The 24,891-nt window shown below is 47.9% G+C and overlaps 2 long non-coding RNA genes across 3 annotated transcripts in view; one reads left to right on the forward strand and one right to left on the reverse strand.

The window, feature by feature from the left end:
* Nucleotides 1-6,981: 6,981 nt before the first annotated feature.
* Nucleotides 6,982-16,301, reverse strand: LOC132346539 (uncharacterized). Its single transcript, XR_009496364.1, has 2 exons — nucleotides 10,584-16,301; nucleotides 6,982-8,711 (listed from the first exon to the last, which is right to left on the reverse strand). It is a non-coding gene; the product is annotated as an uncharacterized lncRNA (long non-coding RNA).
* A 537-nt stretch (nucleotides 16,302-16,838) lies between these two features.
* The window catches only part of LOC107132901 (uncharacterized), a 38,769-nt gene continuing 30,716 nt past the window's right edge, over nucleotides 16,839-24,891 (forward strand). The window contains exons 1-3 of one of the 2 annotated variants that reach the window (XR_009496363.1): nucleotides 16,839-17,638; nucleotides 19,963-19,994; nucleotides 20,334-22,095. This is a non-coding gene — a long non-coding RNA (uncharacterized lncRNA). Of the gene's footprint in view, nucleotides 17,639-19,962; nucleotides 22,096-24,891 lie in introns of both variants that reach the window. The other variant, XR_009496362.1, reaches the window with a different exon arrangement.

The following is a 24,891-nucleotide window of genomic DNA, read 5'->3' on the forward strand; positions in this document are numbered from 1 at the left end:
TAATTGGCTATACCCCAGTACAAAAAATAAAACGTTTAAAAAAGAAAAAAGGACTTCGTGCTTCCAGTGTAGGGGGCATGGGCTCCATCCCTGTTTGGGGAATTAAGACCCCACATGCTATAGGGCAGGGCCTTAAAAAAATAAAAATACCTACCCTGGGAATTCTCAAAAGGTTCTGCTCCTTAAGTGAATCCAAAAAAACTGGAATACATATAAGTACAAGAGACCTGGGGGGTAGGGAAGACAGATTCCAGTTTAGCCAGATTTAGATGTTTTTTTCATACTTTTTAATTGGATAATGTGGTATACAATTCTTAAATTTTTAAAGAGATGGGAATACCAGACCACCTTACCTGCCTCCTGAGAAACCTGTACGCAGGTCAAGAAGCAACAGAACAGGACATGGAACAACAGACTAGTTCCAAATCGGGAAAGGAGTACGTCAAGGCTGTATATTGTCACCCTGCTTATTTAACTTATATGCAGAGTACATCATGAGAAATGCCAGGCTGGGTGAAGCACAAGCTGCAATCAAGATTGCCGGCAGAAATATCAGTAACCTCAGATATGCAGATGACACCACCCTTATGGCAGAAAGTAAAGAACTAAAGAGCCTCTTGATGAAAGTGAAAAAACTGGCTTATAACTCAATATTCAAAAAACAAAGATCATGGCATCTGGTCCCATCACTTCATGGCAAATAGATGGAGAAACAATGGAAACAGTGACAGACTTTCTTCTCTTGGGCTCCAAAATCACTGCGGATGGTGACTGCAGCCATGAAATTATTATTTTTTTTTGCAGCCATGAAATTAAAAGACACTTCCTCCTTGGAAGAAAAACTATGACGAACCTGGACAGCATATTAAAAAGCAGAGACATTACTTTGCCAACAAAGGTCCATCTAGTCAAAGCTATAATTTTTCCAGTAGTCATGTATGGATGTGAGAGTTGGACTATAAAGAAAGCTGAGCACCAAAGAACTGATGCTTTTGAACTGTGGTGTTGGAGAAGATTCAGTCAATCATAAAGTTAATCCATCCTGAATATTCATTGGAAGGACTGATGCAGAAGCTGCAGCTCCAATACTTTGGCCACCTGATTCAATCAGAGCCAACTCATTGGAAAAGGCCCTGATGCTGGGAAAGATCCTAATGCTGGGAAAGATTGAGGGCAAAAGGAGAAGGGGACAGCAGAGGATGAGATGGTTAGATGGCATCACCAACTCAATGGACATGAATTTAAGCAAACAGAGGAGATAGTGAAGGACAGGGAAGCCTGGCGTGCTGCAGTCCATGGGGTTGCAAAGAGTCGGACATGACTTAGCAACCAAACAGCAACAAGCAAAAGTTTTATCGGTTGATTAAGACTGCCAAGTTACTGAGCCGTGGAGTCAGGGCCCAGCCTAGGACCTGTGTCCAACTCTGTCCCCCGTGAGAGCAAACATATTACAACATAGTCCTGTTCCACAGAACGTATAAATTTTTGCTGTATAATTTCTATAATTCCAATTTGGAGTTTTCTTATACCTTATAAATATTTTCTCATGATTCAAGAGGTTCTATTTTTAGGTAACCACACAGCGTTTAAGTTGAGTAGCAGTTGACTCATTGAGATCACGTTACATTTCGCAGACTCCTAATTAAATTTATTTCAATTTCAACTTTCTTTTTCATATTTAGGAGCCAATACATTTTTTCCAGGTTTGAAATATTGCCATGGGTCCCAGAAAGGTCACAGGGTACTCAATCGAGCATGCCATACGGCAGAAGGAGCCCTGCTGTGGCTTCCGCAGTACTGAGCCCCCAGCACTGAGGTGGGATGTGAGCAGAGGCTTGGAGGCTGAAAAGCAGAAAGCAGGAAAAGGTGGCCGTCGCAGCCTCGGCTGGCAGGCGCAGAAAGAACAGGCTCCAGGGACAAGCTGGCCTTCTAACAGTCACGTCTCTCTCTGTGGATCTTCTCTGGGACACTCTGGTGCCTCCGTTCAGGAACAGGCTCTGCCCTTATGTTAACCAGGCCATTAATCCACAGAGTGAAGCCACCACCCAGAAAAATGTCAAAGATGATCGACTGGAACGTTTATTCTGTTATGTATGTTAGCAGACCTCTCCCTACAACAAACCTCATGGGATTCAGGGACCCTGGTCCAGACTGACCTCCTTACCCCAAAACCCCAAACCCCAGAGAGCACTAGGATTGGAGACAAACTCAGAGCAGAAGGGAGCCCCTTCTTCTGTTGCCATGGAAACACGCAGACCCACCACCACCACTGACCCTGGGAATTCAACGCTGTTTCCATTGCACCTCCCTGGGCCCCGTCCTTGCTTTATAGGCAGCACATTCCCAATAATTCTGAGTAAGCTGAGATTTTGTGAGATCCATTTAAAAAGCACAGGCCAGGGACACCTAGCTATTTAAAGGGACACTGCTTCAAATTTGTTTAGGAAGGAAAAAGAGAGAAATCTTTAATTGTGGAAACTGTCAGTGACTAGATTCACTCTTTGGATGTCCATATTTTTGTATTCTGCAGGGTTTTATGAAATCAGAACACATGGCCACCGCACTTGCTAAAAAACCTACTGCGTCAGGCTTTGAGATTTAGAAAGAAGACCATGACGTTGTTATTTATGCCACATTTCTTCAGTAATTGAAACACATTTGGAAAGAGAGAAGCCTGGGGATCTGGGTGAGGCGCCGGACTCTGTTCTTTCAGTTGCCATGGAGAATAACAGGTTTAAAGGCACCTTCGGATACAGGCAACCCTGAGTGAAACCTCTCTTGTTGAGAGAGAACATGGAGCGGATTAGTGGGGAGACAAGTGTGTCTGGGCTCCAAACAGCAAATGAGCCCAGGAGACACTCCTCAACTTTGTGCTTATTCAGAAGAGGAGCTCATGGGGAGGACAATGCAAGCTCCTGGGGCGGCATACTGGTCAGAACTCAGGGCCTCCCTCTCAGCCTTGGGATCCAGGCTCTGATCCCTGGCTACAAGCGAAAAGCTGGTTCTCTCTGTGTTCACCAGCCTGCATTTACCAGAACTTTTGCTTCTCCCGCCTGTTGTCCTGAGAGTCCTGAGGACACAGTCCACCCTGTCTTATTGCTTGCCAATATTAATAACTCTCTTTGCCCATCTTATACCCTCTCCCTCTCCTTCAAATTTCCCCTGTGATCCCTCATCCCCGGGGGCCTCCTTTGTTCTGTTTACCATAAAGAAGGAGGGGACTAGCTAATCTAGTCCTAATCCTAAGTGGAGGGTCCAGGATGTGCAGAGTCCTCATGAGCTAATCTAATGACAACTATAATCATAATCATATATATCAAAGAACTTCCCTGGCAGTCCAGTGGTTAAGACTCAGTGAGTCCACTGCAGGGGAGTGGGTTCAATCCCTGGTCAGGAAACTAAGATCCTGCATGCCATTCAATGTGGCCAAAAATTTAAAAATAAAAATAAAGTATTATCATTAAAAAAAAATAATAATATACGTCAGTTAACCACCTATGAAGCACCTAAGGCAATGGCATCCCACTCCAGTACTCTTGCCTGGAAAATCCCATGGACGGAGGAGCCTGGTGGGCTGCAGTCCATGGGGTTGCTAGGAGTTGGACATGACTGAGCGACTTCACTTTCACTTTTCACTTTCACACAATGGAGAAGGAAACGGCAACCCACTCCAGTGTTCTTGCCTGGAGAATCCCAGGGACGGCGGGGCCTGGTGGGCTGCCGTCTATGGGGTCGCACAGAGTCGGACACGACTGAGGTGACTTAGCAGCAGCAGTAGAAGCACCTAATGTGGGGTTTTATCCATGGATTTTAAATTTTTTTCCTCACTTTATCTTCCAACAGTCTTAAGATAGATCCTAGCTTGACCCCATTTTACAGAGGAGGAAATAGTCTTAGGAAGTATGACTGCCTTGGCTACACTGTTGACAGCGGCAGAGTTGGAATTCAGCCCACGCTCTCCAACTCTGAAGTCTCCGCTCGTGTAATCTTCCCATCAAATCACTCATTCACTGATGCACCAGTTACTCACTGAGACCTCACTGGGGTCTCAGCTGGTCAGGGTTTATAGCGGTGATTGAGGCAAAAGAGGTTTCCACCCTTATTAGGATTCTTTGACTCCAGTAAGGGGAATTGGACGAGAAATGAGCAAATGAATTAGGAAATTTTGGAGTGATAGGAGCCACAGAGGAAATACATCAAGGAATGGGGGCCAGAGCTGTCCCATCGAACGTACATGAGCTCCCCTGGGGGGCTTTGTCTTTAGTCACTAAGTCGTATCCAATTCTTTGTGACCCCATGGACTGTAGCCCACCAGGCTCCTCCATCCATAGGATTCCCCAGGCAAGAATACTGCAGTGGATTGCCATTTCCTTCTTCACGGGACCCTCCCCACCCAGGGATCAAACCCGAGTCTCCTACATTGGCGTGCAGGTTCTTTACCACCGACTCACCTGGGAAACCAGCTGAGAAGGTCCTTGGGAGGCTTGCTAAATTGAAAACTGCTAGGCTAGCCTTTCAGAGTTCCTGGTCAAGGTTGGCAGTGAGGCTTGGTGATTTGCTTGTCTAACAAGCTCTTAGCTGAGGCTGATGGTGCTGGTCTGAAACCACACTTGAGAACCACTGGGATAGTATATACTGGAGTTGGGGCGAGGGAAACCTCTCCTGGGATGCATGCTTCTGATCCGAGACGTGATGGATGAAAATGAATAAGCCACCCTGAGACGTGAGGAAGAAGGATTCCAAGCGGAGGGTCCAGGATGTGCAGAGTCCTCATGAGCTCAGACATTGAAGGGACAAAACCAAGATGTGCAGGGAGTTAAATGAGGGAAAGGAGAGAGACAGACAAGGGCCAGCTTAGACCCGACCAGCTGCGCCCTATCTTTTCCTTCTGCTCCACTGGGCTGTGTTTTTTTAATGTAAAAACCAGACCATTTCTAACTGACAAAATAGTGGTAGTCAGGTAATTAAAAATACAAAGCTCCCATATAAGATGCAATGTACACTGGCATTGTATATCTTTTCAATGTTGTTGTTCAGTCGCTAAGTTGTGTATGACTCTTTGCGACCCCATGGATTGCAGCACCACCGGCTTCCCTGTCCATCACTATCTCCTAGACTGTGCTCAAACTCATGTCCTTTAAGTCGGTGATGCCATCCGACCATCTCACCCTCTGTCGTCCCCTTCTCTTCCTGCCCTCAATCTTTCCCAGCAACAAGGTCTTTTCCAATGAGTCGGCTCTTCATATCAGGGGACCAAATTACTGGAACTTAAGCTTCAGCATCAGTCCTTCCAATGAATATTCAGGGTTGATTTTCTTTATATTTTAAAAATCTGGCCATTTGTCAAATCTACTAGTTGTTGCAACAACCCACACCTTTTCTTTCCTCATTCTTTTTTTCTTTTGGCCATGCCACACAACGTGTGGGCACTTAGTTCCCTGACCAGGGATTGAACATACGTCCCCAGCATTGGAAGCAGAGTTTTAACCGCTGGACCACCAGGGAAGTCCTTCATCGCTCTTCCACTTTAGTGCTTTCCTAATACAAATGTGCTTAGAACTGAACTCACCTACCAGGAAAGGGACCTTTATGACAGAAAAGTGCTCTGGGTGAAACTTACTCTTGCCAGAAACCCTTGTCCCCACCCTTCCGCCCACCTACCCTGAGGTGCAGGAATGCCAAACTGGGAAAGCATGGGGTCCAGGCTTCTGCTGGGGTCTCTGCCAAGGTGAGCCTGACTGTTGGGATCATTGTCTGCTCTCCATCTCTCAGCAAACACACCTAGAGCGACTTCTGCAACCAGGGTTTCATTAACTTCCTTTGCTTTGATCTGTTCTGATTAAGCCATGATGTTCTGCATGGTTGATAAAGCCTGCCTGTTCATCTCCTTCCTAAAAGAAATCGGGGCAATCTATCAAGCATCGGGGATTTCCCAAACATGGCGCAGTGGATGGTGGGAGCATCCGGAAACTAACCAATGGTGAGTGTAATGGGCTGAATCTTGTCCTCCCCAATGCGTATGTTGAAGTCCTAGCCCTGGGACCTCAGAATGTGACTGCATTCAGGGACTTTCAGGTTAAAGTGGGTAGGTGCAACTAAAGATGCCGCACTTCTGACCTCCAGAAAAGGAGAAAAGGCATTTCTGTTGTTTAAACCTTGTGGTCTGTGGTACTCTGTTGTGGCAGTCGGAGCAAAGTAATATAGGGAGTACTTGTGTCTTAGATTTTTATAGAAACTTTGTTATCATTTTCATGCCATGCTGTAATACTTTTTTTGCCTTTTACAAAATAAAAATTAAGAAAACCATGCGGCTCCTCTGAGCATATCTTGAAGGTTTCAGTTCAGCAGGAAGTCTGTCGGCCAGAATTAGAGTGTGGAACTCCTCTCTCTGAGGCAGTGGTGGAGGGGGGTCTCTTCCTTCTGCTACAGACCAACCTCAAGCTCCAGTGATGCCCAAACTTGCCATTTCCACAGAAGAAAACACTGAAGCTGCGAGGAAGGCACAGCTGAGGGCCCACAGCAGATGGCATTGGGGTTTGCGGATATTTTTTTATGATTTTCTTTATTTATTTTTGGCTGTGCTGGATCTTCCTTGCTGTGAGGGTTTTTCTCTAATTGCAGTGACCGGGCTGCTCTCTAGTTGCAGTGCTCTGGCTTCTGGTTATCGTGGCCTCTCCTGCGGAGCACAGGCTCTAGAGCGCTCCGGCTTCAGTAGTGGCGGCTCTTGGGCTCAATAGTTGGAGCTCCCAGGCTCTAGGCACAGGCTCAGTAGTTGTGACACAGGGGCTTAGTTGCCACATAGCATATGGGATCTTCCCGGATCAGGGATCAAGCCCTTGTCTCCTGCACTGGCATGCGGATTCTTTACCACTGAGCCACCAGGGAAGCCCTGGGGATATTTTTTAAGTTATCATTTGCTGACGCCTCACTGGGTACCAGGTACTGGCTTGCATGTCTCGTGCTCGTTTCATCCTCACAGCCAATCTTTTATAAGCTTTATTCAGATATAGTTGATACACAAAATTGCACACATGTAACACATACATCTTAATGAGTTTCCTCTTTTTTTTTTAAGCTGGATGTCATGAGGGATCATAGTTCCCCCCACCAGGGTTTGAACCTGCGCCCCTGTAGTGAAAGCGAGTCTTAACCACTGGACCCCTAGGCAAGTCCCCTAAAAGCCAATTGTGCAGTAAGTTTTAGTGGCCCCTATTTTATGAATAAGGAAACTGGGATACAGAGAGGTTGAATAACTTGCCAAAAATGACACAGTTAGTAGAGGAGCTCAGATCCAATTTCATTTCATTTAAGCCCAAACTCTTACCCACTTTGGTCTTGGGGCTCAGGCAGCCCTGCTTCTTTCCAGAGCCTCATACACCTCCCTCCACTCACCTACTCCCTCCCACCTGCTCGGGATCAAGATTGACAGGGTCCAGATGGACGCAGGCAGGTCTAATGAGATGTGAAGGGTATTGCTCACAGGGAGCCAAGAGTGGCTGGGAGAGCATCCCAGACTCCCGCATCCCCGCTTGAGATGTCAGGAGCACACAGCACAGCCGTGCATTAAAGATGAGCGTGGCTCCAGAGCCTGCGTTGTCAGGGAAGCTGTCCAGCTCCCATCCCTCCTGCCTCTGCGGTTGGTGTGTCTGGTAAACCAGGCCCCTCAAGCAGCCCCATCATCCTTCTGGGTTTTCAGGACAAGTGACTTAGTTTTTCAATGCTTTCACTGTTTTTCTCCCTTAAAAAAAAAAAAAAAAAACCAACTTGATTTCAAATAAAGGAGTGAAATTGTGCCATTTGCTGAGACTTGGGTGCACCTAGAGACTGTCATACAGAGTGAAGTAAGTCAGAAAGAGAAAATCAAACATTGTATTGTTGTTCAATTGCTAAGTCGTGTCTGACTTTTTGTGACCCCGTGGACTGCAGCATGCCAGGCTCCCCTGTCTTCCACTATCCTTTGGAGCTTGCTCAAACTCATGTCCACTGCATCGGTGATGCCATCCAACCATCTCAGCCTCTATTGTCCCCTTCTCCTCCTGCCCTCAATCTTTCCCAGCATCAGGGTGTTTTCCAATGAGTCAGTTCTTTGCATCAGGTGGCCAAAGTGTTGGAGCTTCCTTCCAATGAATATTCAGGACTGATGTCCTTTAGGATTGACTGGTTTGATTTCCTTGCAGTCCAAGGGACTCTCGAGTCTTCTCCAGCACCGCAGTTGGAAAGCATCAATCCTCTGGTGCTTGTGCAATCTAGAAAAAGGGTGTAGATGATTCTATCAGCAAGTGAGGCCCTCCAGAAGGCCCAGGTATTGACTTTCCCCACCCTTCCTTCCCACATCTCCTCCCCTCTGGGCCTGATGCTGATAATCAGGTTTCCAGGTTGGTCCTGGCTCTGGAAGACTGGCTGAGGCCCCGGGGCATCTGAGCTCATGATCTTCCTTCTTTCTTCATCAGGAAGTTCTGATGAACAATTCAGTGGCCACCTCATCAAGTCCTTACTTCTGAAAGGCAGCCCATGATTGACAGGAGAGCCTGGCAGAGGCCAAGGCCACGGGCTTTTTATGGTGAATGTGACGTTTTTGTCAGGGACACGTTCTGAGGGGTTAACATCTCACTACAAAGGGACTTCCCTGTCCGTCCAGTGGTTAACACTTAATCTTCCAATGCAGGGGGTGCCAGTTCGATCCCTGGTTGGGGAGATGGGATCCCACATGCCTTGAAGCCAAAACAAACAAAAGAGAGAAAAATATTATAACACATTCATTAAAGACTGGTCCACATTTAAAAAAAAAAAAAAAGGAAAGAAATCTTAAAAAAAAAAAAAATTACACCAAAGAAAGAGGTGTGCAGGTCTTAACTCAGGCCCACCAGCTCATGGACAAAGGAGCCTGGCAGGCTACAGCCCGTGTGGTCACAGAATAGTCAAACGTGATTTAAGGACTAAATAGCAACTAGCTCAGAGACTTGAATGCAACACAAAGCAAAGGGGGTTTGGGTTCTAAAAACCGTGTTTGAAATTTTCCTCCTTCAGGGAAAGCCTGAAACGGTGGGTTCTGAAGAGAAAACATCCCAGTAGTGTGTTGGGAGAAATTATGCAGGCACATTATTAGAATGTATCAGTTAAATGTAATTACATTGATAGCTGTTTAGTCACTCAGTTGTGTCCAGCTCTTTGTAACCCCATGCACTGTAGCCCCCGTCAGGCTCCTCTGTCCATGGGATTCTCCAGACAAGAATATTGGAGTGGGTTGCCATGTCTTTCTCCAGGGGATCGTCTTGGCCTGAACCCTGTCTCCTGCATTTGCAAGTGGGTTCTTTACCACTGAGCCACCAGGGGAGCCCCAATCACACTGATACTAGATTTTAAAATGCAATTCAAGTTTCTTGCTGGTAACAATGGCACTGACTCATCCTATATGTCTTGAATAAGAGTTCTATTTCGGAGAACTTTATTTTAAAATCACAGATTTGAGAATCTGACTTCCATTCAGTCACCTAAACAGTACATGTTGCCCAGAAAGAATGAAATTGCGTTGCAGAGATCTACGTGATGCGGTTAGAGCTTATGAGGGGAGTATGTGGGTTTTAATGGCTCCTTCTGATTTCTTGTTTCCTCAGAGTTGCTCCCAATAAGCTATTCCTCAGAGGACACAAAAAGGTTCTTTTTTGTTTCGGGGAAAAAAAAAAAAAGTAACACATTTTATGAAGAATTATTATGGGGAACGTCACTGGTTAAGCCTCTGCCCTTCTACTGCAGGGGCAATGGCTGGGAAGCTAAGATCCCACATGCCACTAGGCCAGAAACAAAAAAAGAATTATTGTGGTGCCAGCAATCAAGCAAACAGAATTGATTTTCTCATGATTTCCTAAAGTCAGTTCAGACTGGTAAGAAGAATAAAACTGTTACCTGAAGAATACATCTGTCAGGTAACATTCACCATACCTAACGTGTGATCAAGCTGTGATCTCTAAGTGAGTCTAACATTTTAAAGATTAAAAAAAAGAACGGTAATTCATAGGTTCTTTCTCCAGGGATTCCTCTGCCTTCGAAGAAATAGTTGTGTATCTTATAGGTTAAATAGAGCTGAGCTTAGAGAAGGAACTTATGGTTACCAGCTGGGAAGAATAGGGGGAAGGGATACTTAGGGAGCATGGGTTGACATGTACACATTGCTATGTTCACAATGGATAACCAATAAGGACCTACTGTAAGCACAGGGAACTCTGCTCAGTGTTAGGTGGCAGCCTGGATGGGAGGGGAGTTGGGGCGAGAACAGATACATGTATATGTATGGCTGAGTACCTTCGCTGTCCACCTGAAACCATCACAACATTGTCAATCAGCTAAGCTGCAATGTAAAATAAAGGTTTAATAAATAAGTAGAGCTGAGAAACAGAGGCATCAGAACACGCCTGGACAAAGCCAATGAGAAAAAGGCTCATGCTCTTGGTGTCCAGCTGAGTGAATCCTCACAAACCCAATGCACCTGCTTAATCAGCATCAGATGAAAGAAACAACTAGAAGTCCTCATTCTCCCTCCCCAGGAGAACCAGCATCCTACTTCTAACACCACTGAAGAATTTCACCTGCATTTGTGCTTCTTGTAAATGGGATCCTGCGGCGTGTTCTCTTGTGTGCCTGCCTTCTTCCACACACGGCATGTCTGTGAGGCTCATCCATGTATTGAGAGCTGAGAGGCGGCTGGCTCTCTTTGTGCCGGAGGGTATTCCATTGTGTGAATGCACCACCATTGATTTCTCCATTCTACAGCTGATGGACATTTGGGTTGCTTCCAGTTCGGGGCTGTTATAAAGAGCCAGCTGCATGGGTTTTCACACTGGTTGCAGTGTGCTGGCCAGTGCCGGTCCCCCTCCTCAAGTGAAAGCTTCGTGAAGCCATTTGGAATGGCACCGGCCCCCGAGCTCCCCAGACAGCATTGTCAGACTCTGGCAGATGCAGATCTTAGAAGAGAAAGGCCGCAGCACTCCACCTGTGAAAACTGCCTCTTGTTTTCATGGAAAAAAAAAAGTTTCTTTAAAAAAAAAAAAAAGATCAGCAACTGAGAACAGAAGTCAGCATTGTTTGCATAATCCCAGAGTCTTGAGCAGCTGGCCATGGGGAATTTGGATGGGAGATAATAAGGTAACTTATCTTATTGAAACAGGATACAGCCTAACAGTTCTTGAACAAGGACCAGGGTGTACCCAGGGAAGTGGGGAAACGTATAAGCTGGGAGAGGAAATGCTGCCAAGAAAGCCTAACTGAACCATCTCATCTCAGTGGGTGAAGGGTCTAAAATGAGGGCCAAAAGCCAAGATTCTTCATGCTAAAAGTTGTGAGCTAAAGTCTTCCCTGACCGAGCAGGTTCACATCACCACCCTGGACCACCTAGAGGATGCTGCCCGAACTTCCCATGAAATTCTGCTTCTCATCGGCAGAGAAGCGGTGATAAGTGCACCCTTCCAGGACTTTATGGTCAAAGAGACACCAGAATGGAAGTACAGGGAGCACTGAATAGAGGCTGATCAAATGCTATGTCCCCCACAGCGCCCATGGGTTGTGACTTAGATGGGACACAAATGTATTTGCTTAAATAGGCTATAAAGTGAGAATTGGGACTTCCAGGTGGCACTAGGGGTAAAGAACCCGCCTGCCAATGCAGAAGACATAAGAAACGCAGATTCAATCCCTGGGTCTGGAAGATCCCCTGGAGGAGGGTATGGCAACCCACTCCAGTATTCTTGCCTGGGGAACCCCATGAACAGAGGAGCCTGGTGGGCTGCGGTCCGTAGGGTTGCAAAGAGTCTGACATAACTGAAGTGACTTGGCATGCACAAAGTGGGAATTAGAGGAAAGTCAGAAGATTGACCGCTTGTTCCTTTCAAATATGCAAAAGCAAATATGTGAAAAGAACACATTGGTGCCAGGCCAGAGTGGAAGGGTGGGAATCTGGGTACCCCTAAGAGAGCAGATGATAGCCAAGAAATAGGATGGGGGGAGGGAGAAGGCTGTGCATGGGGCTGCCGGCCTGTCCATTCCACTTGGCTTCACTCTCTGCCTAGCTGACTCTGGGTACCAAGAGAAAAGCCTCTACCATTATTTGCATCTTTGAGTATTCTCGCCTGTCTGAACAAACCCGCTTACTGAGGCACTTGACCACCTGGTAAGGTTAACAGGCTAAGTCCTGAGGTCTCTGGATTTAGGGCTTCCCAGGTGGTTCAGACAGTAAAGAAGACCTGGGTTTGATCCCCGGGTTGGGAAGATCCCCTAGAGAAGGGAATAGCTACCTACTCCAGTGTTCTTGCCTGAAGAATCCCATGAACAGAGGAGCCTGGCAGGCTGCAATCCATGGAGGCCCAAAGAATCGGATACCACTGAGCAACTAACACTTTCTCAGGATTTTGGTGGCCCCTCCCCAGAGCTTCTCTGTTTGGGCCCTGAGGTGGTGAGTCCAAGACAGCCCTTCATTTTCTGCTGCAATTGGTGACAACAAGTTTGGATTTCATGCAAAAGATGGTGTTATCTTTGGAAATAAATGGCAGGTAGCACAGTGATGCTTTGAGGTCCTGCTGCCTGAAGCATCTCTCCTGCAGCTGTAGCTGGGTTTGGGGATGCCCTGCTGAGGTTTGCAGCTGGGTAGTCATCCTGGCCCATGAGAGGATATGGCAAACAGAAAAAATGAGTGCTCTGGCATCAAGGCGGGAAAGTCACTCAGCTGGTTTCCCTATCCTGTGTGAGCCTGAGGATGGAATTCCAGCCCCAGTCATAACAATCCTTCATATTCACTCATGGATATGATAATGCTTCCTGGTCCTCAAAGCTACTAATTTCATCCCAACATGAAGGAGATATGGTGCATCTCTTTACACCCATTTTACAAATGCATGCTAAGTCGCTTCAGTTATATCTGACTCTCTGCAACCCCATGGACTATAGCCCACCAGGCTCCTCTGTCCATGGGGTTCTCCAGGCAAGAATACTGGAGTGGATCGCCATGCCCTTCTTCAGGGGATCTTCCTGATCCAGGGGTTGAACCCACGTCTCTTACATCTCCTGCACTGGCAGGCAGCTTCTTTACCACTAGGGCCACAAATAAACAGGCAAACCCAGAGACAGGAGATGATTGGCTGGTGTAGGAAGAGCCGTGGGTCATAGGTCCAGGATTCCTCCCAGAGACAGGAGATGATTGGCTGGTGTAGGAAGAGCCATGGGTCTTAGGTCCAGGATTCCTCCCAGAGACAGGAGATGATTGGCTGGTGTAGGAAGAGCCATGGGTCTTAGGTCCAGGATTCCTCCCAGAGACAGGAGATGATTGGCTGGTGTAGGAAGAGCTGTGGGTCATAGGTCCAGGATTCCTCCCAGAGACAGGAGATGATTGGCTGGTGTAGGAAGAGCCATGGGTCTTAGGTCCAGGATTCCTGGATGTGCTCACCAGACCACACCTTCCAGAAGGACAGACATGAGTCTCTGACACAGGCAGGCATAACTGACTTTCAGTCTCCATATTACCAAACCCTGGATTTAGGGGTCAGATGGCAGTGACTGATGCCCACGTGGGGAGGATTAGCTTGTTGCTTCCTGGGCTTCTCTTGTGGCTCAAAGGATCCACCTGCAATGCAGGAGACTCCAGTTCTATTCCTGGATTGGGAAGATCCCCTGGAAAAGGAAAAGGCTACCCACTCCAGTCGCAAAGAGTCAGACACGACTGAGCTACTTTCACTTCACTTCCTGTCTAAGAAAGTGAGGTTCACACCCACCTGTGAAGGAAAAACACGGGCAGATGTCGGCCCAGCGCTCCACGTCCTTCCTGTTGCCACGAGGTTTATGCCACACGTGGTGTAATGGGACCGGTTTCAAGTCGATTTTTAGAAACGTGTGAATTAGAAAGAATTTAACTTCACACAGCACAGGGGAGCAGTGGAGTTTAAGTTAAGAGTTTAAGTTTAACTGCATTTGTTTGTTTTGAGTTTGAAGTCCCTTTTCACCAGAAGACGGTCCAAAAATCCCTGTGTACCTTTTCTTGCTTAAACCTCTGCCCACTGTGTTCTGTCAGTCCCGGTTCAGACAAATCTGCAAGCCTGTGATATGGGTAATTTGGAATAATTCATGATCATTACCGTTTTGAAGGAAAAGCTATGGTCACTTCTCTTCTGGCTCAGATCAGATCATAGACTATATATAATTAAGGGAGATCAGTCTTGGGTGTTCTTTGGAAGGAATGATGCTAAAGCTGAAAGTCCAGTACTTTGGCCACTTCATGCAAAGAGTTGACTCATTGGAAAAGTTTCTGATGCTGGGAGGGATTGAGGGCAGGAGGAGAAGGGGACGACAGAGGATGAGATGGCTGGATGGCATCACCGACTCGATGGATGTGAGTCTGAGTGAACTCCGGAAGTTGGTGATGGACAGGGAGGCCTGGCGTGCTGCAATTCATGGGGTCGCAAAGAGTCAGACACGACTGAGCGACTGAACTGAACTGAAGAAAAGCCAATGAAGGAATCCTCCGATCGCATTGATCGTGGTAGAAGCAAAAGTCAAATCAGTCCCTCCATGATCAGTATTTCTCATGGTGTACACAATAAACTTGTTAGACTGAAAAAAAAGACAGTGAGGTGAACAGATTTGAGGGGCGTTCGGGTGGTGGAACAAGCAAGAGTCGGTGACAAACTGCTGGTGGGGAGAGAAGTGGAGATGGCCCTGGGTTTGGGTCTGGTTCTGATGATCACCGTCACCCTTGATTGGAGGGGAAAACCAACTTGGTTTCAGCAGTCATCGCTCATTTATTCCATGACAAACCTGAAGAGCTGTAAGCTCGGAGCGCTCTGTCAGAGGCAGAATCACATGGGGCTGGAGGAATTGATGTCAGGAATCAGTTCCCCTGAGGGATAAAGGATGTGCTTAAAAGTCCTCCTGGCTGCCCACCATGTTTGCACAAGATTGGGGCTCCTCCCCAAGAAAGCCCTGGGAGCGGCCTCTGCAGACCTCCCTGCCTCCTCTCCCATTCTCTCCTGACCTCCAGCCTGGGGTCACCGCCAACCCTGCAATCTTTCCAATCTGTGGGTTTGAGGCAGGTGTGGAATTCTCTTCATGGTCCCCAAATATCACCTCCTAGAAGAGACCTTCCCCCACCTCCCTCTCAGGCCGCCCTCTAACCAGTTTCTCTGGTAGGCTTTCTTAACAGTACTTAACATTCTGAGAAACTCCCTAATTTATTTGTCAGCATGTCTGTTAACCACTTCCCCAAACACGTTTGTTTGGGTTTTTTTTTTTTTTTTTTTCTGGAGTATAGTTGATTCACAACCTCATGTTAGTTTCAGATATATGGCAAAGGGATTCAGTTATAAATATACATATGTGTGTGCATGTGTGCGAAGGTGCTTCAGTCACGTCCGACTCTGTGACCCTATGGACTGTAGCCGGCCCCCTTACCCCCACTGCCCCGACTCCTCTGTCTATGGGATTCTCCAGTCAAGAATACTGACTGGGTTGCCATGACCTCCTCCAGGGCATCTTCCCAATCCAAGGATCGAACCAGTGTCTCTTATGTCTCCTGCATCGGCAGACAGATTCTTTACCACTAGTACCACCTGGGAAGCCCCAGGTATAAGTAGAGATCTATTCTTTTTCAAATTCTTTCCCCTTATAACTTATTATGAAATATTGAATATAGTTCCCTAACCAACAGCAGATCCTTGTTGGTTGACTATTTTATATAAAGCAGTGCTGCCCACCACATTTCATGTTCCATGTTAGAAGGCAAAAGCTGAGCAAGACTGTGGGCCTGGGGGCACCCTGGTAGAGACGGAGAGAAGTGCTATACATCTGAAACTAACATGACATTGTGAACCAACTATACTCCAGAAAAAAACCAACAACCACTTTTTAGGGTGACGTGTGGGAGGCAGAGCTGACGGTGTCTGTGGATCAGCCTTCAAGGCCTGCGTGGTTGATGGTGCTCATCACCCACCCAGGTTCCCCCAGCAGAGGGTGAGATGTGGGTAGAAAAGGCCTGAGACGGGCTTTTTGCTTACTGAGTCTGTGGCACTTGAGGCATCCAAGGGGCCCCGCTGGGTGTGCAGAGGGCCCCTGGGTCTGGGCTCAGCAGAGAACTCTGGGCTGGCGTGTAACTATGAGAGTCACGTGTGCTGTTGCGGATGGGCACAGAGGGTGTGGATGATGGGGCCGAGTGGAGGTGGAAGAGGGAGGTAGTGGGGGATCCTGGGCTTGAAAAGGAGTCAAGAAATGGAGGAAGAAAACCAGGCACAGTGGCCAAAGACGGAAGAGTGTGCTGGGGTGTGGGGGGCCTCTCGGGGCTCTAGAGTGGGACCCCTCAGGAAGGTCACTTCCCACCCTGACTGTGGGGCTTTCCAAGTGACATGGCCTTTATGAGTGCTAACATGCCAAGGCTCCACGAGAACCCTGTCTGTTACTTTCCCCCAGGCTTCAGAGGAGGAACTCAAGCACACAGAGGGTGAAAGGCTCCCCTCCGTCACCAGCCAGCGAGTGGAGGTCTCAGGGTTCAGCCCAGAGTCCATGGACTTTATCACCACATGTCCTAACGTCCCATCCCCACCCCCACGTTTTGCAGGCTCCCCTTTTGACCGTGCTGGTCCAATATCAGACAATTTGCAATTGCCAAACATCGTCTTTAGCAATCAAGGCAGCTCTGACTGTAAACACAAGATATGAGCCAATCTCCTCTGAAGACTTTGGTTAAACCTGTGATGCAATCTTGGTTCTTTTTTTTTTTTAATTCCTTTGTTACTGTCTGGGATCATTCTCAAGCCCTGGGAGGCTTTGAAGAAGCTTCTGAAGTCAGGATCCCTTCCCAGGACCCCTGGGCTTGTGGGTCCTCCTTTCCCATCTGGCTCGAGGTGGCAGGAACCCTGAGTCAGATCCGCAGGTACATTCAGGTGAAAGCAGCTGCCCACCCAGCGGCACTGGCCACCCCTGCACATGGCTGCTGGGCTCCTCGACCTGCCTCACTGGGCCTGTCTCAGTAATGAACTGGATGAGAAGGTGCTAACTCAGGCGGTCCCTCATGTCTTTGTTTGACCTTGACAGTTCCTCTTCTTAACAAGCTGACCTTCAGCATCCTTCAAAGCACTCCTTTCCTCTAACACTGATGACAAACATCTCTTTGCTGCCACTCCCCTCACAATTTCAAGAGAGCTTCTTTAAAAATGTGAAAACCTGCAATGTGAATGGAAAAAAAAGTCCTAATGGGCATTTAGTCTTGTCTTTCTCCAGACTCAATAGAAGTTTCCCTTTGGTTTCATCAAATACCAGAATAGCCAGCCCTCGTGTGTAAATTTAGTCCCTTGGTATTCAAATAACACTGTGTGATTCGGTGGAAAATCATGTGTTTCTTATCATGAAATACAAGCGTACTGAAAACATCAAATTGTGATCGTGCAGGCTTTTCTAATAGCCTATTGGAACCTCCTTCACTTCAGAAATGACACACTTTGGGATAGAACTTCCCTTTTAAAAACCACATAAACTCCCCACCCGTTCCCCTTCCAACACTTCAGTGGGATTACGTAGTAGTTTTCTTTCGTGCTTCAATTCTTTACATCAAACATTACCCAGCTCTACAAAGTACACAGGAATGCAGTCATACTGGAGGAGAGTCACTTTGGTAATTATTATTATTATTTTGCTTTTAAAGGTTATATCCATTCACTATTTCTACCATTCGGCTCACGGTAATCAGGATCTGTCTGGAAAATGTGTTATAGCCCCATGATCACTCTTGCCTGGAAAATCCATGGACGGAGGAGCCTGGTGGGCTGCAGTCCATGGGGTCGCTAAGAGTAGGATTCGACTGAGCGACTTCACTTTCACTTTTCACTTTCATGCATTGGAGAAGGAAATGGCAACCCACTCCAGTGTTCTTGCCTGGAGAATCCAAGGGACGGAGGAGCCTGGTGGGCTGCCATCTATGGGGTCGCACAGAGTCGGACACGACTGAAGCGACTTAGCAGCAGCAGCAGCAGCAGCCCCATGATCAGTACCCAGAGAGAAATGTGTTTGCCTTTTGCATTGATGGAATAATTACACGGACTATGTCATTAAACAAAACAAAACAAAAAAGCAACTCGGGACTGGTGGTCCAGTGGTTAAGACTCTGTGCTTCCAATGCAGAGGGTGTAAGTTTGATCCCTGATTGAGGAACTAAGATCCCTCTCACTAGAGGCCAAGAAAAATAGGAAAGAAAAAAAGGCAATTTGATGTTATGACTGCATTTTTTGTAGAAATCTTTCCTTTGGTCAGACTGATTAATCTCACTGACCAATTAATCTGACACTGATTGCTCATTCATTCTCAGAAACAAATTGTAGGGAAAACTTGCAAAACTTCCCTGAAGACTCACCTGGACTTGGTCTGGCTTTTTTTTAAAAAAATCAGTTAATGTTTATTTGGCCGCACCTGTGTCATGTGGAATCTTAGTTCCCTGGTATTGAGCCTCTGCATCTGAGGCACAGAGTCTTAACCACTGGATGGCCAGGGAAGTCCCCCGTCTGGCTTCTGACCCTTTCTCTGAATTTACGTTCATGATGGTGGTTCTCAACCACAAGTCTGACTGGCTGGCACTTCTCTTATGCTGCCAGTCTCAATGGCTGCGGACGCTGAGGACGTGGGTGCAAAATCTTCCTATATGATCAACCATCTAAAGCAGAAACTTTTGTAGAGGGTCTTCCTTGATCTCCCCCTCCCCTGCCTCCCCCTACAGCCAATCAATCACCCAGTCCTATCCATTCTGCCTCTTGAACTACTCCTCTCCCCTGCTTCTCTCCATGGCCTTAGCCTGGCTCAGTCTCCATCACCCTTAGCCTCAACTAGTCTCCCAAGTGGTCTCCTTGCTTCTATGTATGGGATCAATCTATAGAAGGGCTCCTTTAAAAATGTAGTGCCCACCCCGGTATTCTTGCCCAGAGAATCCCATGGACAGAGGAGCCTGGCGGGCTATAGTCCACGGGGTCTCAAGAGTCAGATGTGACTTAGCAACTAAACCACCTGTTGAACAGCACTCCAGGCCATCCATCACCTGTAGGGTACAGCAGAGGTCCCTCTTCATCGCCCTGAAGCCCCCTCTGTGACACGATCTGGCCCTACCTTCTTCCCGGGCATGCCTCCTACACTCCCAGCATCTCACACAGCCTGAGCCCTACACGTGTCATGAGCTGGCTCTCTTTCTGTGCCGTGACCCTGGGCTTCACTTTTACCTCTCTTCCCTGGGTTCCTGGTTACAGCCTCCAGAAACTTGCTCATCTTTGCTCTGTACCCCACCCTACCCCCACTCACTCCTCCAGGTCCCCCCGAGTGCCTGCCTCCCAGGCTCGCCAGAAACCCTACACTTGGAATTTCTCTCTGGGTCTACCTCATCTTCCAGACCAGCATCCTTGTGGATGAGGGCAAGCTGTGTTTATTTTTCCCCCCGTATCTCCAGCCCAGGACAGAGTCTGTCACAAAGCAGGGATTCACTAAACTCTTGTTCCTTGATGATGGGGTTGGGGTTCAAGGTGGTTCTTAGGGTACTGAGCTTCCATCTTTATCCCCTAGAAAGCACCATTCAGGTTTCCACAAATTTTGGTTCAGATTTCATGCTTAAAAAGTTGTTAAGCTATTTTTAATATTGTAGTGTAATAGGTTCAAATGTGTTACTGACAAACATGTGACATGCTGCTGATTGATTGGCAAACTAAGAAGTGTGTTGCAAAGAAAAGTTATCTTTGTAAAGGCTGAATATATGTCATTGGCTGGTTCCTTAAATCCCAAGGTTATAAGGCTGGTTATTTTTAAAAAACTGTTACCGTTTACTACCATTTGTGTGAATTAGAAATTTCTTATTACAATGTGACTACAGCAAACGGCGGAAATCAACTAGACCCTGAGGCTGGTATCAGATTGCAATGGTTTCCCATAACCACAATTTCTATTTTTTCCCATTTATTAAAACAGGCTATAATTCTCACTGGCTGGCTTCACGATGTGTGAGTACCATAGGTCTGAATGGAAATGTGTGCCAATGAAATGTCAGCAGCCCCTTGATATTTTAGGACTTTCCCTAAAGCATTGTTTGAAAGATGGGCTTAGCTATTTCTTTAAGAGTTTGGAAACTATTGGCCAAGAAAAGGGTCCTGGGCTGAGGCTGCCAAGAGATTCAGCTCTCAATTCCCGCCCACCTCCCCCCGCCCCCCCTGAAAAAATAGGCAGCTGCCTGGGACTGGTCTGGAAGGGCAATGGAAGAGCAGCAGAAACTGGGAAGAACTTGTCAGAGTTCTACTGAGAGGGTCAGAGAATAGCGTGGAGCAGCTCTGTATCCCTTCTAGGGGACTTCTAACTTCCTCCAGGATCCCCGACCTCCTCCAGCATCCCTGACCTCCTTCAGCGTCCCTGACCTCCTCCAGCATCCATCACCCCTTCCATTATCCCTAACCTCGAAGAACTGTAGGTCAGCTCATTGCCTGCTTCACAGTGACGTCCGCTCGGCAGGAAGACAAATGATGGAAGGACAGATGCTCACCGCCCACGTGCTGCCTGCTGGGAGGACAGTTCCTGTCCCTCCACATCTGCAAGGGGACTTCCAAAGGAGCAGAGGTGAGAGGAAGCTGGGCCTCAGGCTCTTTAAGGGAACCTGGGTGAGCTAAATGGAATTCAGTGACTGCCAGCATTTGGGGGCAGCACACAGATCCCTTTCTCCTCCCACTGTTCCTCCTAGATGTCAAGCCAAGCTGCTACTGTGGGTTAGCTGTCCACCTGGGCTTGGTGCCCTTCTCCCTGGTTCTGGGAAATTTTGTTCTTTCTCATTTAACAAATGGAAAGTGAGTCCTATGTCTGGAGTTTCTACAGCCATGCTTGTGGTAGCCATTCTCTTCTCCAGGGGATCTTCCCGACCCAGGAATCAAATCCAGGTCTCCGGCATTGCAGGTGGATTCTTTAGCATCTGAGACACCAGGGAGGCCCTCATGCTTGCCCAAGTACTACCTGAAAAAAGTCCTTCGCTCAGGTTCTGGTTTCCCTTCAAGCTACTGTCCTGTCTCGTCCCTGCACTTCAGACTGAAACTTCCTGAAATGAGGCTTCTCCACCCCTGGCCCATCGCGTCATCCTCCTCACACCCTGACTGCCCCAGGTTTCCCCTGCTGCACCAATGACATTATTTTCAAAGGTCATCAGTGACTGCCTGGTGTTGAAAGCCAGCAGCTTTCCGTAAACCCTGCGTCCCCGCTGATGGTTCACACCCCTCCTCCTCCTGCGGACTCTCTGTTCTGTGACTTGAACTCCTGCTTCCCCCTCTGCCTCCCTGACCACTTCTAGCCAGTCTCCAGGGGCTTTTCTGCCTCTTGTTCTCAAGGGTTTCTTAGGGCTGCTGGAATGAGGTACCACTCAGAGATTGAACCTGGGTCTCCTGTATTGCAGGAAAATTCTTTACCGCTGAGTCACCAGGAATACATTTGTTTTTTATTGGCATATAGTTGATTTGCAATGTTTCAGGTGTACAACAGAGTGATTCTACGCCTTTATATCTGCTGATCCCAGACTCCTAATGGATCCCTCCCCCACCCTCTTTCCCCTCTGGTAACCTTAAACTTATTTTCTGTGTCTGTGAGTCTGTCTCTGTTTTGTAAATAAGTTCCTTTGTATCATTTCTTAGGTTCCGCGTATAAGTAATGGTTATTTGTCTTTCTCTGTCTGACTTAATATGATCATCTCTAGGTCCATCCACGTTGCTGCAGATGGCATTATTTCATTCTTTTTTATGGCTGAGTAGTATTTAAAACCAAGCCCGGGGCCCTTCAGAGACGGTCATAAGCCCTAAGGCAGGCCAGCCTCCCCACCCTGTTACCCCTGGCCCCAAGTCCCCCTGCACCCCACCCCCATCGATGTCCTGGGTTTCCACCAGGGCCTCCTGGCACCCCACCTCCTTCCCCTGCCCCCTGCTACCCATCCCTCACCGTCCACACAAGACATCCGCTGCTCAAAGCCTTTGGCATATCCTCACTTCCTCCCACACTGGGCACCGCCTCTCAGGACAGCACTTAAGGCCCTGATTTCCTGACTTGACTCCTACTCAGCCGGACACAGAGCTTGGGGTGAGTGCTGTGGCCCCTCCCCTTGACTGTCCTCTGCAAGGCTGGCCCTCCAAGCCCTGTCTCTCTGAAACCCTACCCCATCCTGTCTGTATCAGCAGAACCTCTCCAAACACCAGGGCCTTCCTCTTCCAAGTGTTTCCTGGCCTCTGACCTGGGTCTGATGGCTTCTTTCCGGTCAGCTCCACGCATCCTGCAAGGGTTGGAGTGCTATCAGCCATTAAGCCTCCCACACCCCAGGGGCAGGCTCCATCTCTTTCCCCGGGGGCTTAGCCGGGCTGGCAGCCTTACGCCTGTGACTTGCACTGGCAAGTGGTAGTCTGGGGCCCCACCCCTTTGGCTCAGCTGCCGGGCCTGTCCCGGGCCTTGTGGGGCTGGCCCTCCTGCATTTCGCCTGAGCCCGCACTAGACAATGAACCCTTAGAAAGAGAAGGATCTTTTTCATCTTTGTTTTCCTCAGGGCACTTGCCTTCAGCCCATATTGTTTCTGTGATGGAGCAGGAAGTTTTGAAACATTGGGTTAGCCCAGGAAGATGTAGTGACCAAATATATCACCTTATGTTTCCAAAAACTCAACCAGTTAAGGATTCTTTGGTGTGACAACAGTCCCTTTCAAAAGCAATGTCCTTCGGGGACCATTCAGGGAATCATGCTTGATTTAACAAATGCCTGCCTGTCTTCCAAATGAGATCCCTGGGGGTGGGGGGGAGGGGAGGGGGGGTCTCTGATGGGAGGTCCAGCTTCCCCGACTCTAACACTTTCATTGAGTTTTGTGTTAACTGCTGTCTGCGTCTCACACTCCTCACTCCCCAGGCTAGGCCATCAAAACTGAAGGAGAAGGCCAGATTTGCTGGTCTCCCGATAATTTCCTTCTCTCTGGCGCTGGGGGAGTCAACTTCTTCCAGAACTTCTGTGGCGCCCAGATGGGAATGGTTCTGTCTCTCCTCCTTGTCCATTTCCTGCCCCAGGGCCAGTGATGCAGTGAGAACTGAGGGAGGCACATGGTCAGCAGCAAGTTAGCGGATGCTCAATGTGGAGACCTCTCTGGTGGTCCAGTGTCTACGCTCTGTGCTCCCAATGCAGGTCCATCCCTGGTGAGAAAACTAGATCCCATGAGCTGCAGCTAAGACCCAGTGCAGCCAAATACATAGATAAATCAACTGTAAAATAATATTTAACAATATGGAAAATGTTCATCAAATATCACTGAGCGAGGGAAAAAGTGGATTACAGAGCAGTATGTATAATAAGATCGCATGCTTATATTTTTATATTTAAATAAATACATGTATATTATACTCTACTCATAGACATTTCAGAAAATATTGTAAAAAGGAAGACAAATTTTCCAAAGATATTCAGCAAAATGTTTTCAGTTTCGGGATAGTAAATTTTGGATGAAATCGTCTTCCTCTTTTAAACACGTATTTTAAAAATTGTCTACACTCAGAGTGTATTGACATGTGTCCCTGGTGGCTTAGCCGTAAAGAATCCTCCTGCAGTGCAAGAGAAGCAAGAGATGCGGACTCGATCCCTGGTTCGGGAGGACCCCCAGGAGGAAGAAAGGCAACCCACTCCAGTATTCTTGCCTAGAGAATCCCATGAACAGAGGAGACTGGCGGGCTACAGTCCACGGGCTCACAAAGAGTCAGAGTTGGACTCAGCTGAGCGCACACACACAATGTATTATTACTTTGGGACAGGTGTGTTTTGCATGGAGTTGGAGACTTGCAAGCCGGTCTGCATCCCACACGGGGGTTTCCTCCTTTGGAGTCCTCTCCTCACCTTCACCATCCCTCCCCGAGTTGCCATCCCCAGAAAGAGGAAGTAGGTGACATCAAAAGTCCTGCTCCGAGGTCGGCAGGCATGTGATTGCCTTGAGGGGCCAGAGCTTAGTCTGGAGTGCACTACTTCCCTCTTGGCGGGAATTCCAGGGCTGAGGTGGTGATGTGGTTTGACCTGCGAGGGTGTGACCGCCCGGAGGAAGAGGGAATTGAGCTGAGCTGTCCTGAGTCCCCCCGGGGCCAACGCAGTTCTTTGTTGCTGGGGTTTTTTGCCACACTTGGGGCTGGGTGACAGCCCAGGGCTCCCTGGCAGTTCCCTTCCTGGGACCATGTGAGGTAAGGACAGGACTAGATGGCTCAGAGCGGGCACCTCCACCCTGCCAGCCCATGCCCCTCCCTGGCCCTCCTGCTCCCCTACTCCAGAAGTCCATCAGCTTCCCTGCTCCCAATCTCTCCTCTGCCCACCAGGAGCTGGCACATGGCTCCTGGAGGGTTGGGGGGAAGGGCGGTATTCTAGATATGCTGGCTTCAAGTTCTGCCCTCTTTCCACCATGCCCTGGGGGTGGGGGGCATCCCCTGAGTCAGAGTGTTAGTCACTCAGTTGGGTCTGACTTTTTGTGAGCATAGCCCACCAGGCTCTGCTCTCTGTCCATGGAATTCTCCAGGCAAGACTACTGCAGTGGGTTGCCATTCCCTTCTCCAGGAGATCTTCCCAACCCAGGGATCGAAATCAGGTCTCTTGCATTACAGGCAGATTTCTTTACCATCTGAGCCAGAGATCCCTTCCTAACTCCAGCGCTCGCCCTCCCTGCCCTGGAAATCCAGCCTGAGAAAACAGGAGGGAGGTCATGTTAAAAAACACCCTATCCCCCCACCTCCATATTCCCTAGCTTCAGATAAGGTGAAAAGTTTTAATGTAAGTGAAGAAACCCATACACCAAGAAGATACAAAAATCATGAAATCATACCTATTAAATAGTATAATCTTAAAATTACAAAGCTAAAATTGATGGAT

The sequence above is a fragment of the Bos taurus genome, chromosome 11 (genome assembly GCF_002263795.3).
Source record: "Bos taurus isolate L1 Dominette 01449 registration number 42190680 breed Hereford chromosome 11, ARS-UCD2.0, whole genome shotgun sequence".
Taxonomy (NCBI): Eukaryota; Metazoa; Chordata; class Mammalia; order Artiodactyla; family Bovidae; genus Bos; species Bos taurus.